This window comes from Aricia agestis, chromosome 13, assembly GCF_905147365.1.
Source record: "Aricia agestis chromosome 13, ilAriAges1.1, whole genome shotgun sequence".
In the NCBI taxonomy this organism is placed as follows: Eukaryota; Metazoa; Arthropoda; class Insecta; order Lepidoptera; family Lycaenidae; genus Aricia; species Aricia agestis.
This window is the reverse complement of record NC_056418.1, coordinates 12,703,483-12,709,482: the sequence shown is the minus strand read 5'-3', so window position 1 is coordinate 12,709,482 and position 6,000 is coordinate 12,703,483.

Below are 6,000 nucleotides of genomic sequence, written 5' to 3'. Positions count from 1 at the left end.
TGCTGGTGTCGTGGTGTTGTCACGTACACTCCCGTCCTGCCGCTTCCCGAAGTACTTAATGAGGCTGTTCAGACCAGTGAACGGATACTGCGCGCGCGCAGACATCATCATCACACAACACAACGTGTGCCATAGCATGGTGATCACATTCTGTGTCGTGCCATTCTCATTTGCTAGCGTTCGTGTTGATGTTTAAAATGATAGTTTTAAATTATTGTAAAGTTACTGAAAATATTACTTTTTACACGTGGGAGAGAAGTTTTCTCACAGAAAACCGGGGTGAAACAGCGCTTGCGCTGTGTTTCGCCGAGTGAGTGAGTTTACCGGAGGCCCAATCCCCTACCCTATTCCCTTCCCTACCCTCCCCTATTCCCTTCTCTTCCCTCCCCTATTACCCTACTCTCTCTTAAAAGGCCGGCAACGCACCTGCAGCTCTTCTGATGCTGCGAGTGTCCATGGGCGACGGAAGTTGCTTTTCTACAGGTGACCCGTTTGCTCGTTTGCCCCCTTATTTCATTAAAAAAAATGTGAAGAACAATAAAGTTATTAGGTAACCGAGCTGCATCAGATACATTCAGTCAAATTATTATTATAAGGCCCAAATTTGCAATGCAATATTTTTCGTTTATCAATTATCAATTCTCATGTCTTCTTTTTAGTCAACCGAAGATCGAATTTGAAGTTATTGGAGAGATTAATGAAGAATATTACACACGGTGTTGCTCGCCAGTTGTTATGCTGGAACTTGGCTTGACGCGATATCGTGTCTAGATTCGTTGTTGTGATATAAGCCTATACAAGATGTTGTAATACAGTATACTGTGCCTACTGTCAGAGAAAAAGATTCATCAGAGGCGGACCTACGTAATTTAGTCGCTCTATGCAATGTTGACACTTGACTAGTAATGAAATTGTTGGAATAAGCGAGGAGGCCAAAGGAAGATCTTCCGACCGAGCGAGATGTTATGCTCGGTCAGGCCGGAGCCCACGTGATACATTTCAGCTGTCGTTTATATGTATACCGACGCGCTCAGAAAACTTCGATAGCGCGATGCAGGAATGTTAGGCGAATTGTGTGTACCGCCACATCACTCCCCCCCGAAGACTGGAGGTCGAATCTAGAAGTCTTGTTGTCGCTTGAGTCGCCAGTGCCAGAGAGTTCCAGTGAGTCGGAACTGTAAGCTGCTGTACGGGATCCAGTGAGTCGGATAGCTGCCGTGCGGGGCCGATGCTACGTGCTGACCAGGAGACATGTGCTCTGCTTGCTGAGCGGTCGGTGTAGTGAGAAAGCCCGATGATGCCGATGCGGAGTCGCCCAGGCCGCAGTACATTGCGCCTAGTGGACGATGTACCCGATGAGGTGATGCTGGCTGGCGCGGTGCGGAGGGGCGGGGAGTGATGATGACGAAGGAGGCGTGTTCTGCCGAGGGTCACCAATGTGGGGTATATGCGTGGTGTCCACAAAGGAAGATCTTCCGACCGAGCGAGATGTTATGCTCGGTCAGGCCGGAGCCCACGTGATACATTTCAGCTGTCGTATATATTATACCCGACGCGCTCAGAAAACTTCGATAGCGCGATGCAGGAATGTTGGGCGAATTGTGGGTACCGCCACAAAATATTTATCGATTTTGTCTCGAGTTCTCGCGACGCGTCTGAAGTAATGTAATTTTTATTTTTCACGTGTAATAAACACGAAAAGAAAAAGGTGCTCCAAAGTTTTCTCGGGCGTATATTTTTATTTCATTTGTATAATGTATTATGCTTCGAAGGTAAATGGCATCTTTTGATGGAATGATCGGAAATTCAGACCATGATGATTGTTATATTATGGATTTAAGGTTTAGCTACAGCCTACAGGTAAAACCTAGAAAGATAAGTATACATTCTGCATAAAGGAAAGGTTTGTTTGTTTGCATTGATTAGCCAAATCCTTACGAATATTATGAATGTGAAAGCTTTTTTTTATGATATAAGGGGGCAAACGAGCAAACGGGTCACCTGATGGAAAGCAACTTCCGTCGCCCATGGACACTCGCAACATGAGAAGTGCTGCAGATGCGTTGCCGGCCTTTTAAGAGGGAACAGGGGAGGGTAAGGATGGGAGTTGGATTTGGCATCCGGTAAACTTATTCACTCGGCGAAACTTTTCTGTGTGAGCTTGGATGTTTGTCACGCTTTTACGCAAACTCGACGAATCATCATGAAACTTTGTAAACATATTATACTGGGAGGTTATAAGTAACATAGTATCCTTTTACAAAAAAAAGTCAACAAAATATATCAACATCTTCTTAACGCGAGCGAAGCTGCGGGTAAAAGCTAGTATAAAATAATTTTGAAGCCATGAAGTCAGTACCTACTTATGGCTACTGACTAATAACTGGCCCCATACATTTTCCGTATTCGGACATCCGAATACATGAAATCAGTAGAAAATAATTAACTGGCGCACACGTTCTGTTTTTTTCCGAACGGGACAAATTCCGCACGTGCGTTTCGAGTGCAAGCTAGCGCGTTCGCGGGTAAATAAACTAATGTTTTCGCTAGTCTCACGAAATTCCAAATCGTAATTCCACGTTAGGGAATCGAATATGGAAAACGTGTGTATGCCGCCAGCCTAATGTAAATACGAAAGAATATCAGTCTGTCAGTTTGTCTGTTATCTCTGACGCTTTTCGTCCCGGTAAACAAACAGACATAAATTTTGGCGCAACGAAGTCGCAGACAGATAGTAGTATACGATAAACATTTTTGACGTCTTATTCTGGATTACGTTACGGAGTTTTCGGTAAACATGCCGCGGGCTGGCTGGGGAGGGCAACAAATTCAAAATACCCGCTAATCCCCTTTTTGAGATCGCCAACAGAGTAAAAGCTTTTTGTCGATAGTGTAACTAGAATATGGCGAAAATATTATATTAATATTAGCTGTCCCGGTGAACTTCGTGTCACTTTAAAACCTTCCCTGGACTTCTACGAATATTTTAAGACTAAAATCAGCCCAATCGGTTCAGCCGTTTTCGAGTTTAAGCGTTACTAACACAATTGAAAATCCATTTTTATATTTAAAGATTATAAGAGTTTTTAGATTATGTACTATAATAAATTAAATGACGCAGCTCCGTTGCGCCAAAATTCGTTTATCGTATCGTCGGGAATCGTACATTTTTCCGCGAGGAAATGTATCTTAATTCTTATGCCTTTTTCAGGGACTCCAAGAAAATCGGCTCCACGATTTTGGCGTGAAGAGGTAAGGGGGCGTCTATTACTTAATTACATGAGGTGTTCTAGGGGCGGAGGGGGTTAATCTACACCTTCCAAATCTCACTAATGAGGGAGGGGAGGTCGCACGCACACAAACACCGTGCCAAAGTCTGGCAACGCCGCACCGGTCGGAGTGGGGGTGTTTGGTTTTTTTTTCGTTACGAATATCTAGATTCGGTCGCCGTGCTCAAAGCCCGCGATAAGCTGTGCAATAGTTTAAAAAAATGTTAAAGATCAAAATAATAAAATAGGATTATTATCATGATATTTGCGAGGGTCTGACTCCACAGCAAAGGTACAAAAGAATAAATTATCCTCTACACAAAATGTAAATTACATAAGCTTCAATTTTAACATTTCTGTAATGCTTTTCACATTTTTGTAACATTATCAGGGCAGGTACTCAGGATCCGGGGTTCCCAAACTTTTAACCAACTCCAAATACCTTTCGTTCGATGGAATTCTAATTGTGTTCTAGTGGACCGAACTTGCTAATTATTAGGTACTTACGAGTAAATGCAATTGGTTTGTTATCAAAAAGATGAAAAGGCGAAAATAGAAAGAATAGTTGGCGAATCATTTACAAAAATCCATGCTAATATTATTAATGCGAAAATATTTCTATCTGTTTCTTTGTCTAGGTATACCTCTTCACGCCCAAACCTTTGAACTGATTTTGCAAACTGAAAAGTCTGTTTAGCGGTAAAGATACACTTTGAACCTCGGGAAAGGATATAGGATCCATTTTATCCCGGAAAATGTACGGTTCCCGTACGTTAAACGATTTTTGGCGTAACTGAGTTGTGGGTGTCATGTTTAGAAAGCATTATGGTGAGGATATCACGTGGATTATTGTTATCCACTTTGGATATCCTTGTAATAACAAGGATAAGTAATAACGCTCATTTATGATAAGTTAGGATAAGCTTCAGGATAAGTAATAACGCACATGGCTTCACCCTTAAATATAAGGGTGAAGTTTGGCCTTTAAAAATACATTTATTTTTATAGGCCAAACTTTATAAAATACATTTATAAAGTTTGGCCTTTAAAAATACATTTCGAAATCGAGTTATTATGTATTTTAACCCCGAAGGAAAACAGAGGGGTGGAGAAAGTTTAATACGACTGTGTTGTTCTCCGTAAGAATTTTTGGTGTGAAAAAGAGTGAAAAGACACAATTTTTGACCTATTATTGCTCTATAATGTACGGAACCCTTCGTGTGTGCGAGTCTCGCTCTGAGACTTGTCCGATTTTTTATAAATAAGTATAAAAATGTAGACGTACAGACTACAGATACAGATATAGACTAGTTATGGTAGGTCTATACAAAATCTTAACAATTTTAGTGTTTAGTCGGGTTCCTATATTTTTCACCAATTTTGGCATTGGGTATCCTATTTTCGAGTTCTGCCCATGCCCAATTTTTTTGTCCTCTTGAAAAAATAACCTGTATACAACACAGACACAACATCATCAATAAACCACCCTGTATAACCGGGACAGACACAACTGTTGCTCCAATCAGGTGCTCGGAATGTTTTTCCAAGGCCTATATCGCCCCTTTAATTTGTAAAGTCAAAGACTCGAACACAAAAGCTATTTAATTAACATTTTAACTAATTAATTTTAATAATACTTTTGAAAAGTAATTAAAGGTGTTTATTATGTTGATATTTAATTTCAAAGTTTAATAACATTTTAAATAAGTATTTGAAGCAAACGAAAGTTTAAAAGAAATCTGTACCTACACAGTTTTATTTAAAAAAAAAAAATTTATGTAGTCGGTACTCGGAATCTATTTTAATTATTATACTTATTTTTTTATAAGTATATTCTTTTCAAATCGTACCTAAGAGTAAGCCACTCTATATTTTATCACTGTTAAACCCCTTTACAATTTTCGCCACTTCTCACACAACTTGCTTCCACACAAACTTCACACACATTGTTTAGGCGGGCGGCGTTTGGGCGGCGTTGAGGGCGGGCGGCCTCGCCGGTTACCGAGCCGACACTGAGCTTTCCCCTACTTATATCGATTATATTATTTATTTCGAAAGTCTTTTTCCTTATATTTTATTTATAAAGTGATTATATAAATGTTTTCCTTGATTGCGAATCGGGAGTGTTGGTCGGATAAAACTTTTTATTTTTATTTTATTTTTTATTAAATAGGAAGGAGCAAACGAGCAAGGAAAGCAACTTCCGTTGCCCATGAACACTCGCAGCATCAGAGGAGCTGCAAGTGCGTTGCCGGCCTTTTAAAAGGGAACAGGGTAATAGGGGAGGGTAAGGAAGGGAAGGGAAGGGGATAGGGGAGGGTAGAGAAGGGAAGGGAATGGGGAAGGGTAGGGAAGGGAATAGGGTAGGGGATTGGGTAAACTCACTCACTCGGCGAAACACAGCGCAAGCGCTGTTTCACGCCGGTTTTCTGTGAGAACGTGGTATTTCTCCGATCGAGCCGGCCCATTCGTGCCGAAGCATGGCTCTCCCACGTATATTAGGTTTCAATAGTAGACTATGTCCAATTTGAATTTAACGTTTAAAAAATGGTTAGTATATTATGTTAAAATTAATATCGGTTAAATTTATACTAGCTATTTGACCGCGCTTTGCTCAGTCAAAACACGAATAAAATTACATTTTCTAAAAATGAAACCCCCTATATACAAAATTTCATGAAACTTCTGTATTGGCCCGTGTTGAACGAACATTGAACGTGTAGCCGGGCTT